The sequence below is a fragment of the Haliotis asinina genome, chromosome 10 (genome assembly GCF_037392515.1).
Source record: "Haliotis asinina isolate JCU_RB_2024 chromosome 10, JCU_Hal_asi_v2, whole genome shotgun sequence".
Taxonomy (NCBI): Eukaryota; Metazoa; Mollusca; class Gastropoda; order Lepetellida; family Haliotidae; genus Haliotis; species Haliotis asinina.
This window is the reverse complement of record NC_090289.1, coordinates 24946928-24961284: the sequence shown is the minus strand read 5'-3', so window position 1 is coordinate 24961284 and position 14357 is coordinate 24946928.

The window sequence follows — 14357 nt, the reverse complement described above, 5'->3', positions numbered from 1 at the left end:
TGAGCTCCGATGTAGTGGATGGATTCAGGTACATATCAAAATAAGTTGAGATGTGGTTAACACCGAACAGTTAATAACTTTAGAAAACCAAAGTAGAGAGAGTCAATGTTTTCAGAATTGTAGTTTGAGTACTGGATTTAGTACATTTGAATTATACTTCAATTTTATGAATTTTGCTTCTTACGAAATGTAGTAAAGGCCTGAAAGTGCTAAAATCTGACAAAGGATTGACATGGAATTCCTTGTGTTCAGAGAAGAATGGTTCCATTGTTTTCCAGCTATCTCAGGGTTTATGTCAGCTTGTGCTGTTCTGGTACAACAGACTGTACTCCTTATGGGGATGGTAGTCAATCACCTGCATGCAGATCATTTACACCTTCATTGTAAGGCATGTGGAAAAATGGTTCAATTGAAGCACATCATCTGACAGACTGTCAGTATGAATGAATGATAAAATTATGAAATATCCTAATACATGCATTTAGAAAATTAGATAAATATTCATATTCCAAGAGAAAATCAAATTTTGAAAAGCTTACAATTATAATTTGGGTGCTTATTTTTTTAATGTACAGTGATTTGGATGTATTTAGGATTGCTATCTTTGTCAGTTGTCTTACTAATATCTATTTTTCTTCCACCATCATGTTCCATGACCAAGTAGGGCATTTTTCAAGACAATGGTTTGTTATAGGTTTGATATTTCATTTTCTTTCATCAGGATGATTATCATTTTAAATCAACTATAATCAAGTGAAAATGAAATTTCGATTATGAACAGCAGGTTCACATTATTGTTTCTGTTCCAATATAGGAAAGATTAACTATTTATCTTTCCTACATGAAGTGAAATATTCTTGGAATGAGACAAGATGACAGCTTCAGCTGTGGATGATGAAGGAGCTATTTGAAGGGGGTGAAGCTGGCTGGCTGGCTTGGTGGGTGTTTGTACCCAAAGCCTGCTTCACTGAACAGTGGTACAGCCATGGTTGCACGGTAACACTGTAACAACAGTTACGTGTGAGACAGCTAATTGATTACGGAAAATCTGATCAGTTGACTATGGCCATATTCTGTAGTCAAGATAGATTTTTGTGTATTTGCTAGAAATTTTGATAGTTTCATAGCTTGATGTGAAAAATACTTTGAAATGGTTAATATTTAAAAAAAAAATAACGTGTTTAGTCATCCTGGTCAGCTTACACATTCCCGCTGCTGTTTTGGGTTTTTTTTTTAAACAAAACATAAACTCGGACACCACACTAAATCTTGCCATATGAAACACAATGTTATCTGGACATTGAATTTCATTTTTATAACAGCCACTCTACTGCATAGATCAAAATATTATGGGGTGGCTCTAGCTACTTTATTACCATCATCGTAAAGCTGATAAATTACCAAAAAGCTTCACCCCCTCAAATGTTGTTGTATAATATTTATTACGTTTGATGACTCTGCTGTTGATTATTATAAAACCCGGTAGACTGAAAATTCGTGATACAGTTTTTGAATCGGTCATAATAAATTAACAGAATAAATCTATGGTTTTAGAGAAACTTCCTTGAGAAGAATAAAATAATTCTTTGAAATTGTCAGACAAAAACAATTTGCATTTTTACATTTCTGATATTTCTTCGAATTAAAATTCAATGTTTTGGACAATACTTTGGCACTAAAGCATTAGTTTCATTACTTTGAACTAGGCCATTTAAATCCGGTGCTTTGACAGCTTAAATGAAAGACACAATATTGGAAATGTGGAAGTTTTGAAATACCCTATGTAACAATTTGTCTTCAAAACATTCAAGTTTTATTATTTCAGACTAGCAGATTTTAAATTATAGACATTTCCAATATTGTGCCCTGGTAAGTTAAATTTTTATAGATTTTGAAAGTGTATTTGTATTTTCTTATGTAGCAATACAATTAATACCTGTGACATTTATTTGATTTCAAGATGGAATGATTCATGATGTATTTAATATTTTTAGAGTTCACACATATTTACTAGTTTTCTGTTATTGTTTCATAGAAATATTTCATCATTATATTTGCCTATGATGCCACAGTGCATATTGTCACTACCAACTTATTAGATATTGAATTGCAAAGTAAGTATAATGCAATTTTGCTAGTATGTCTGTTTGCATGATTTCATGTCAGAATTTGTTTGAAACTTGTATCTCTCCAGCATATTCATGTTGAAAGTCCTAATGGCCATCTGCTGGAGTATTGTACTAGTCACAAAAACTACCTCAAGTATGATTGGACTATGCAAATATTGAGCAGCTTCTCTATGGTTGATTGTTAGAATTGTTTTTCTCATTCTGTCATGGTAGGGTACTGGTGGTCAAGGATTAAACTGTTTTGACTGGGAAAAAGAAAGAATATCTAGCAGTTTCTCTCAGATTTTAGCAAACAAGATGGACAAGAACATGGGAGATGCCAGAACTTCATTAATTTGTGATGCATACTTATGTCTCTCAGTCTTGGCAGGATCTGCTAACTGTGGCTTCAAATCCCAGAGTAGTCTGACTATGATTTTTTATTAGCATTAGACCCATGCTGTGGGTTTCACTAGAGTGACAGACCATCATCATGAGGTTAAATATTGTACAATGTTAAAAACGGTCAGACTGCTTACTCATGCTGTTTGGTAAATGTACATCATTTCTTTGTGGACATATTTTGGGACTTTAAATGTTTTGGACAATACATTGGCAGTAAAGCACTAGTATCATTACTATTACTTCAGGTCTTTTGTGGCATAAAATTAGATTCAGTCACTACAACCTATCATATAGCTGGATTATTGTATGTGGTGTTTACTGTCAAGTTAGTATGGTTATTTCTGGAAAACAGGTATGTTAATTAGACACAGTTCGAAACAGAAGCTGACTGACCACCAGCACCGGATATTAATGAGGTGTTTCAGTCTTTGATTATATGGAACTGAATACTTCCATTAGAAATCTTTAATAGATCAAGTTCCTAATACAGATGAACCTTGTTATCTCCTGTTTGATGGGAACATTGATAACTAGAAGGTCGAGTTTTCCCAGTCATGGGCCATGACATGGGAGAAGAGGCCAAAACTATGGTTTTAAGAAACTTGAAAATCTGGAGGAAAATGGCCATGTTTTAATGCCCAAGAAACAATGGCATTAATCAGTAGGTGCTACGTGAGAAGCATGATTCAAAGTAACTAGTATATCCATATTAAGCATTGTTTCTTGTCCCAAACCAACATAAGTAGTGGTACTGTTGATAGTATCAACTGTAAGTCATTTTACTACATTCAACTAATATTACTGACCCCCTGTTTTGAACATATGATTTATCAATTTAGATAGCACTTTGAGATACAGTATTTGAATAAAAGGTATATTGCATCAGAGAGTCTGTCAAGAAGTTCTTTTTATGAACTGTTCAGACATGTAGTGCTTTTTAGCTATTGAACTGATAATCATGTTTTTAATTTCTATAATCATGATATTGCTGGAGATTTTTTACTTCTCAGATGCTTCCATTGTAACAGTGTCTTGAGTTAACAAGGTTCAACTGTGTGTAGATGTCTGTTAGGTAAGCTGTTACTAGTTGCTAGGTGAATAGCATATATTTTTACATTATGTTAACCCAAGTGTGTCAAGAGACTGTCACATGCATTTAGTTCATGAATATAATTTCTTGTCTTCATTTTATAAAGCATTTCCAGAATTGGAATCTTATTTACAGGATTTGATGACATTTAAATATATATATATATATATGTATATGTATCATTCTATCTTCAGAGTGCATGTGTGATGTGTGAGAGAATACCAGATCTACCTCAGAACTTCTTGACATGCAGTTTATTGTTTCATGTTTGTCATAATATCAAATTCATGAACATATATTATGCTATATTGATAAATCAAGGATTGGGGTTTAACATAACTTCTTTTAAGAGCATTACTTTCTAAAATTGTATATTATCTGAATGAAATGTCCATCAAATATATCATGTGCTGTTCATTATACATCTACTCATCACGTAGTCTTTAGCAAAGCCAAGCCTATTTAACCTAAAACACATTGTGAAAAGGTTGTTTTGAGATAAAACAATCCTTTTTCCTTATTTTGGAATAAATTGTGCATGCTTCAGTACGACCATACTTATGTACTGATCTCAACCAGAAACAGAATCATTTCTCTTAACTCTGATACTCTGTGCATGAAGATCTGACAACACCATCATTGACCTTAGATGTCAGGTTAATTTTCTAATTAGCATTCATGCCTCTATATTTAGTCAAGGTGAATCGTTCAGAGAAGCATTTCTGATTTTGCTGAAAAAAGTGAATATATACAGGCAGTTCCAAATGGAAATAATTAAAATCATAGTGTATTTTGTTGTGGAGATTGTATAGTTCCTTTTATGTCTATCATAGGTAGAGGGGAGTAGTTCGAAAGGAATGTTTTTTGTTTAGAGCTTCGCTGTTGTTTAGTCTTAATTGAAATGAAAAAATGAATCAAGTTTGCCAATGATAGAACAACAAATTAAACCTTCATTTTAGATCAGGTCAAAGTTTGTTCAGGATTGACTTGACGCAATTCCTGTAGAGGAGTTGTCAGATCTTGAGAGTGAGAGCAAACTCATGTTAGTCTATTTCTCTCATCATAAGCCAGAGAGTGAGAGCAAACTCATGTTAGTCTATTTCTCTCATCATATGCCAGAGAGTGAGAGCAAACTCATGTTAGTCTATTTCTCTCATCATATGCCAGAGAGTGAGAGCAAACTCATTTTAGTCTATTTCTCTCATCATATGCCAGAGAGTGAGAGCAAACTCATTTTAGTCTATTTCTCTCATCATATGCCATTAAAAAAAAGTAGGGGATGTTGGCTTTACAAGATTGATAAAATGCAAATGATGAAGCTAAGGAGGAAACAGATGATCAAGAGAAATGAAGGGTAAATGTAATGATTATTCCATTCTTTTGGAAATGATTCATCGGTATGGATATATATTACTTTTTCTCATTTGCATTGCTAGTGGTATGCACGCTAAATGGAATATCCCCTACCTTTTTTAATAGTATATATTTATCTTCTTTTCTTTTGATAGAGGTCCGTTTTGATATTTTGGTAAAATCATATTATGTGATCAACATATTATTTATGGTACAAGTCAGAGTGAGAAGTTAATTTACAGGAATGTTCTTCAGATTACTTTTAAAAGGTTTATTCATTACCAATCAATTTAAACTGGACAACTACTTTTGACAATATTTAATTCAGTGGCATGTTTTATTAGAAGACTTAAATATGACATATACATTTGAAACATCTTATCATTGAGGATTATTTTTCTTTGTTCTTTACAAACAAGAAATACTTCCTTGTTTTATGTATTTGTTTACACCAGACACAAAATTGTATGAAAAAGGATATGTCTTTTATTATATATTTGTTGTTTTTCATGTAATATGAATTGACATAAAGCACAAGTATGAACAGCAATGCCAGCAACTTGATAGTAGGAATCAAATGTAAAGTCAGCATTCTTGCAGAAATTCCATACGCTGAACATTTTATGATCACTGTCATTGGGTTTTTAGGTTATATTTTTCTTTACGATTTACAATGTTCATAGCAAAACCTATGTAGTTTACTACATCATTTGTATATACTTCATGGTTGTGTTTGTGTTATGTAGTTTTGTTCAAATTCAGACTGACATTCAATTCCAAGTACGGCAATTACAGGGACACCCTAAACAGGTCCATCTTGGATGGCGCCATGGCCTTCAGAAAGCAGATTCATTGGTAGAACACTTAGGATGCCTGTTCAGCGGCAGTGTGTGAAATAGTTTCCGAATTTTCCAGTCAGGGTAGCAATGCCAGAATGTTACTAGCCCACAAAATAATTCACCAGCCCCAAATAATTCACCAGCCTGAAATTTGAATGTAGATTACGTATGTAGATTACGAATGTAGATTAAGCCAAAGATTAGGAAAAGGTAAAATGCCATCAAAAGCAAGTGAGAAAACACATGTCTGATATGGTCAAATAACTTGAAAGAGTAACATACCTTAACAAGTCGAGAAAATGATATATTTTGACCCCCATGAAAATTCACTAGACAGTAAGACCAGTAGCTGTGGAGATTTAGTGGATTTCTACTAGCCACAGAAAAACAGGCCAGTGGCTATATCGCACACTGGTCAGAGGTGATGGAGAGTTTTGTAGCTGAGGCATGTGAGAAACATGGGTTCAATCACAGATTGCTCCTGATGTTTCCAGGTTTGCCAGCACCATGCCTGTCATTGGTAAAGGGCACCTGCATGACTTGGGCTTTCCTTCACACCAAGCAGCTGCCCATAATATGAGGACATTGGTCCAAACCAGCATTAAACTCAGATTATTAGTTTACGAGCAAAATAGTCACACATATGATATCATGACATCTACTTAGTATTAAGCCGTACTTCATCTTTAAGAATAAGTTTCTGAGATGATAATGTAGATTTTGCAATGTTATATGGACCTTGCCCAATTAAACAGTTTCTTATTCTGAACACCTGCATGTTTGCTGACATTGACAGATGTACAATCAAATTTTATTGTGCATGCTACATATTCATATGAAATCATTTGCATATCTATTATGGATTTGTTAAACTTTCCATTGGTCACTTACATAGTTACTTGACATTGGGAAGACATGACTGTTCTTGTTATGGGGGGAAAAAAGTGAGCTTAGAAAAATCATGTCAGTATTTATTATTCATGGTGAATCCCTCCTCGATTATCTCCAGGGTACACTTTCTGATAAATCTCCACTAAAGCCAGGATGCAACTACAGTGATTTTATTACCTCTCTTGGCTGGCTTTTCATCCAATCAGGATCAGGTGTCTACGCTTACAAGTTGGGTGAACCAATCACAACTCACTTTCACTATTTAAATTGTCTAACCAATTAAACCTAGCAACACAAACCATGCAGATGTTGTTTGAAAGAGGTAGAACGTTTCAGTCCGATCAGTTTGACTGTATGATTTCCCCAAAATCTGAGTTGCATTGCAAACAAACTTTCACAGCTCTGACCGCTGTCTTTGTTGAAACTGGCAATGTTGGTGGTAATGGCAGCTTAGCTGATTGGCTAATGTCAGATTAAGGAGCCAGCAAATGGAGGTAATAAAGTTATTGGGCCGACCTGCAGATGCATCCAGGGTATGGTGGAGACTTGTATACCCTTGGAGATATTGAGGTTGTGGTCAATCATGCACAAAGGGCAAGGTAAATCATAATCGCTCATTTTGCCAGATTAATGAAATTTTAACTGTGCAAGTTACAGAAATAGTGGAATATTTGGATTGAAAGTCAAACATGTTTGCCCGGTTGATCTTACATAGTGTAGCTTTGTCAATACTTAAATTGTTATTAATGGTCTTGTAAAAAATGTAATCAACAACTTTTGCTCTCATATGGATTATGCAGATTTTATTTACTTTAAAGGACCCCTCTTTTTACCTTGCCCTTTATGTATTTTAAGCTTACATTACTTCTCCTACTTTGGCCTTCCCTTATCTATGGGCTGTTCATGCTATCATGTGAGTGTTCATTGCTATGACATGACAGTTCTTTATGTAACATGTAAGTGACAAAACCATCATTTATCACTGCCTATGTTGTCATGACAACAGTATCTCAGGAAGAATTTACACAAAGTTTGTTTGGTTTTTCAATCAATTGATTGCTATATTATGTATGATATATGGTTCTACCTCATGTAGAAGTGACATTTGGCAGATTCTGAGTGAGAGAATGTCCAGTAATGCCAACATGCTGGGGGAATACCCTGTAGTAATGAGAGGCTATAGGGATATAGACCCTATAGTGTTAACTGTACATAATAAACAAGTTATTTGGAACATGATGTTTCTCTTTACTGAAGAACCTGTGAAGATGAAGGATGGAAATGGTCTTCAGAAATTCATGCTTGTTGTATGTGGGGACTTACGGGATCAGGAGGTCAGGCTTGCTGACTTGGTTGACAGTCGTGAAGGTCCTGAATAATTGAAATAATCGAAGATTGGTTGCAGTGCCTAAATGACCAAGTAATCGATCAAGTTTTCTTATGATCGAACACAAAAGTTTTGGAACACTTGTTTGCATTAACAACATATTTCACAAGGTTGGTTTTGTCTGTTACATTTCATGGGCACCACAAGTTTGTTCCTTGTCATGATTAAATTTATCTTTAAGCCTTCAGGAAGTTGATGTCCCAAACATACTAGTCATCCTTTAAGATTTGAAATTTGTAAATGCATTTTGTGCGGATTTACAAAAAAGCAAAAGAACATGGTTTTTTTCTGTATATTTTTTGTATGCATTAACAAACATAATCAGGAGAATTTTCAGTGATTGACCAATTCTAATAACGAATTTGAAACAATTCCCAACACTAGTTGACACATGTCATCATATCTCAGTTGTGTAATTATCAATTAAACACAAATCATTGACTAAATTCTAAAGGTTTGATTAGTTAATTGAGGTTAAACCCATTAACGAAGTATGCCTCTAGTAAAGGTCCCGTCATTATACTATGATTAACTAAGGGGAACCCCCTAATTATTATCCATGATGCATTGCGTTTAAACACTCACCTATCGTCTACATGATGGCTGCTGTCTGAAATCGCAGTAAAATCTTTGAAAAGTTGTAAAATACAACTCATAACAGACCTACGAGGGTTGGCTGAAAAGTTCTAAGCCTCACTGTTAAAAAAAGTTACAGAGTCCACGTTTGTAATTTATTTTTCTACATAGTGCTCTTCCAAGTTCACACACTTTTGCCAGCGATGCTGCAAGGCCCGAATCCCGGCCAGGAAGAAATCTTCAGCTACCCTAAAAAAAATCAGTCACAGCGGAAATGACGTCATCATTACTTGCAAAATGGCGACCGGCGAGTTCCTTTTTCATTTTGGGGAACAGGTGGAAGTCAGAAGGAGCCAAATCAGGTGAATAAGGAGGATGGTCAATGAGTTCAAAGCCACAATCGCGGATTGTTGACATGGCCACCACCGATTTGTGAACAGGCGCATTGTCTTGGTGGAAGAGGACACCTTTAGCGATCATCCCTCGTCGTTTGGCTAATATTGCTTCTAGCAACTGGTTCAGTAAATCAGCATAGTATCTGCCGTTGATAGTTTGACCTTTTCCAAGATAATCAATGAGCAGAATACCCCTGGAATCCCGAAAGACTGATGCCATCACCTTTCCAGCTGAAGGAACAGACTTGGCTTTCTTCGGAGCTGGTGAATCAGGATGCTTCCACTGTTTTGACTGTAGTTTTGTTTCTGGTTGAAAGTGATGTATCCAGGTCTCATCCATGGTTACAAATCGTGCCACAAAATCATCGGGATCTGCTTCAAAACGACGCAAATTGTCAAGGGACGTCTGGAACCTGACACGTTTCTGTTCTGCTGTCAAGAGCTTTGGCACCCATCTTGCAGAAACTTTAGTCATTCCTAATTCGTTGGTGATAATATGCTCAACCCTCTCATGAGAGATGCCCACTACACTAGCAATATGTCGAGTAGTCAATCGTCGATCATCCATCAACATATCGAGCACTCGCGTGATGTTTTCTGGAGTGGTTGCTGTTGAAGGCCTTCCTGAGCGTGGGTCATCATCAAGGCTTTGTCTGCCATGCTTAAATTCTGCAGCCCACTTCTTTACTGTGGAAAATGAAGGAGCATCATCCCCTAGAGTGGAGACCATGTCAGCATGTATCTGTGTTGGGGACATCCCTTTCTTTTGCAAGTACTTGATGACTGCCCTGTATTCAGTTTTGTCCATTTCTGATGATTTCAGAGGGTAGGTTTACCAAAAGAGCTGTAGTTGAGATAAAACTATTAGTACGTTTGTAGTTCTTGTGTCTATAATTCACTAAATGATTGTCCTCATTGGTGGCAAACACCTGTCTCTACCTGGTGGGGAAAAACCACTCAGGCTGAGAACTTTTCAGCCAACCCTCGTATTTGAAGATCATATCGGTTCCGATGTGTTAAACAGCAAACTTACTAACTCCATTCCTCTGATGTTATCGAAGCCGTTGTCATCAGCTCTTCTACTTTCTGGAATTGTGTTCTTTTGCATTGTGACTTTCTTGGATTTTTGGATTTGCCTTCTTGGAACTTTGGACACGCTTTCCATTCACGCTAGCTGCATGTAAGTGCCAATTTGTCTTGTTCTTCGGTCCACTTGATTTCTCCCCAGTGGCTTGGCCAACTCGGGGGACGGCCATCTTGGCAAAATTTACAAGGGGAATTGTTGGGTCAGTCTTCGTCTGCCAGAAAGCGGGACTCGACACAAGAATTTCTATTAGACCCAGAAGTAAACAGTGGGAAAGAAATTGTTTCAGAGGAAACAACACCGAATGTTGACATTGATACCTTTGATAAAGAGAAAACTTGCAACAGTATCTCTATTGGGGGTCCGATGGAACCAGGGTCAGAGTGACAAACTTTCTACTAGTGAAAGTACCCATACATATGCCGATTTCTTGAACCGCACATTTCAAATGTTGGAGAAAAATCAAATGGCAGTCAGCAAAGCTCTTGACAGAGTTACAGAACTAGAAAATCGAATTTTTTACCCTGAAGAGGGCTCTCACAGCGTTGAGTCTATTTATAGAATCGATGACAGAATCTTCTCAGCAAGGCCCACGGAAGAAGGGTTAGGCATGGCTGCTGGCTTCCAGATTGGCAAGGACATCAGGGAAGGTTTCCATTTCCCTGCTGAAATCTTGAGAGGCCGCCTGCCTCTTGTCATAAAGAGCACTATGGCTTTGTGGAGTAAGTCCTCTACGCCTGTTGGTCTCCGCATGTTCCAGCTGCCTAAAGTTAGATAGGATAGCCTCAGCATCTGTGCTTGGGACTGGGTTCTGGATCAATTGACCAGTAGAGGAGAATCTACCTGGTGTACCTCCGGTGACCGGGGTAAACTGTCCAAAGACTGATTTGCGATTAGGCCTGGATGGTGCAGCCTGCCCTGGATCCTGTGGCTACACATCCTGGGGGACCAAGAGGTCGCAGTTGCAACACCAGGATATCCCACAGCAAAGGAAATGGTACGAAGAGCCTCCTCAGGATTCCTGATAGAGGGGAGAGTACGGAAATCCTCCTCCGTCAGTACGCCTAGGGTCTCCCTACGTTGCACAATATTCCGGGCCAGTTTCACCCCTATTCCGGTATAACCTGAGTTCCTCCCCAGAACACAAATTGATATATACTGGTGGCATGATTGGATTATCTTGAATAATCCAACAACCATACTTTACAAATGATAAATTAGTACAGGTTATAAATAACCCCATTTTGGAACGAATACAGCTGGGAAAGGAACCTAAGTGTTCGAGCCTTCCCTACAGTATTCTTGCTCTTGTACTACAAGCTATGGTAAGAGCAAGCTGACCTATAGGTACTTATATGGTAGCTGAATAACCTTAAACTAACCTAAGTAAAGCGTTGCCAATGTTATGGATAAGACAAACTCTATACTTATGTCAAAGGATATAAGGTGTAGGTCACATCCCACGTGACAGGTCTTCACCTTAGCAGTAGAGACCATGGTGGCAGAGACAACACTGTGCTGCACACGTTGCTGACAGGGTGAGGCAATGGCAGCATTGAAGCCCAAAGGACTGAGCGCCAGTCGATTGTGAAGAATGCTCGACGTTGCCGAATATACTGACTGCGGACTAGTGGTATGCTATCGTTCATACGAAGGGCAGAGCATAAAAGGGGACGGCATAGTGTCAGCAACCGGACTTACACTAGTTACAAGCATCACAAACCAGAATCAAATGAACGATATCGTTCCCTGGAGGACAGACAACCCGGCCACTAAGCGTAAGCTACCCTTACCTAACACTACCAGACTTACAAATACACACACACAAGAGAACAGAACTGTACCAGTAGTCAGCAAAGGCAGATGAAACACTACCCAGTCTAATGTTTGACCTATGCTAATAATACACAATCATATTTCATGCATGGCATGATCATGATTATAAAAATGACAAATAAATAAACGGTATTATTTTGCACAAGCCACTACACTTACCATATGAATATAAATTAAAAACAACAAATATACGCACCAGACCTAGGTGACAGTTAACTGCTGTCAGTCAGCCTTGACAAGAGTGAGTGAGTGCAAAAGTGTCATCCGAAAGCCATGTATAAACAATAAAAATCCTACTACACATAACTAATAGCCCAGACTTCGGTGACAGTTGACTGCTGTCAGTCATGAAAATAACTGTGGGCAGAATTGTCAACCTAAAGCCTTGTATAAAACAATACTAGTAATACAGAGTGAATACATACCTGCTAACCCATTCATCAATGAAATGCCGGGTGCGAGGCGTGCAGCTTCCAGCTTCAAGCACATGGATAGTGGATACGTCAACACCGTTTGATATTACTATGTTATTTACATTGTGGTTATTTGTTTACGACCGAAAAGGGATAAATATATAACTAAAGAACTTTGGGATGTTGCTCTAATAGCTATTTAAAAAGCTTAAAAAGGCTCTATATTGCGAGTTTTGCTCTATATAAGGACATCACGTGACCCAGCCATCAGTCCTTTCCCATGGTCTTGCCACATATTCATTTTCTCACAAATTTCACAAATAGGCTTAATCCTGTCCACAGCGCCATTGTTTGTGAGAAAGGCGCTTACCTTGCTCAGCAAACGTAGCTGTATTGGGAGATCGGAGGTTCTGTCTTCGTGGTAGGTATACGTTTGATGTGTCCGTGTCCAATCTCGACCTGTCAATTGTCACCTGTCAGATTTGGCGGGTAAGTTGATCACGTGCCTCGGTCATACCCGGAAACATACGGGTATCACTGGATGGCCAGTCCGATGAGACTCGATGTACGAGTGCGGAAGCGCCGATCACTACAGTGACAACTCATCAATTTCATCCCTACCAAAAAAGTGGCCAAAGCAGGCCGCCTGTCTTCAGGGGTACATGAGGTGGCTCACAGAGAGGAAGGGGTTGTTTTTTAGGAAACTGTGGCGCACGGTTCAGACCTCAATGACCTGCGAAAAGGACAAGCTTTCTGTGGAAGGAGCGAGTTTTTACAATACTAGTTTCCCAGTTTGTGGTAGGATATCGTATCATCTTGAGACGTGGAAAACTTTAACATCGGCCCTTTACACATCTATCAAATTGTTAAGGGCTACCACATTGAATTTGCAGACATTCTGTCTCAGTCTTCAACCAGGGAAACTAAATTGGGAGGTAAACAGGCATTGTATCTAGACAATTGAAGTATCAACAATGTTAAAAAAGGGGTATTAGAAAAAGCTACCCCACCTACCAATCAGTACATCAGCACTGTTTACTTGGTGCCAAAACCAGATGAATCGTTTAGAGTGATTCTCACCTTGTATCTCAACTCACTGAATCCATCACTGCAGAAGTGTCATTTCAAAATGGAACAGTTTTTTCAGCAATGCGACTCATGACACCTGATTGATTCATTGGGTCTATAGATCTTAAAGAGAATGACTACTCTATTAGCATTGCTGAAACAGATTGGTGTTTTGTTGAGTTCATCTGGAGAGGTGAGATGTACCACTACACATGCATGCCGTTTGGCTTGACATCTGCACCCCGTATATTTACGAAACTGTTGAAACCAGTTTATAGTACACCAAGGAAACAAGGTTTTCTCTCTGTTGCCTACTTAGAGCACATAGATGATATTTACAGGACAATCCCAGCGGGAATGCCAAACCAACATTAATGTCATAAGAGCTATGTTGGAAAATGTAGGTTTTGTAATAAACTGTGAAAAGTCGGTGCTTGTACCTTCCCTGTCTATAGTGTTTCTAGGATTTCTGCTTGATTCAACTCCCATGGCAATATCGATTTCTTCAAGACGAAATATTCTTGTATTGGCGCACAACAAAATATTACAATCCATGAGATAGTAGAATTAACTGGAATCTTGATTGTTTACGCAATGCCATCTCCTATGCCTTGTTGTTCACAAAGCAACTTGAAATTGAGAAAAAATGGCATAGCGGATCGCCAAGGGTAACTTTAATGCTCTGATGCAAATTTATGAAATTTGTAGAAAAGACTTGAAGTGGTTAAATGACAATATTGAGGGCAATTCTACCCCAATTTCACATGATATGCCCACCCAGATTTTGACTACTGATGCATCCTTGCAAGGGTGGGTTGTTGTGCTGTATGAAGGGAATGTGAAAACAGGAGGTGTATGAGCAGCACATTATTGTGTTTTGTCGGACCATATTAAGTACCTGGAACTGAAAGC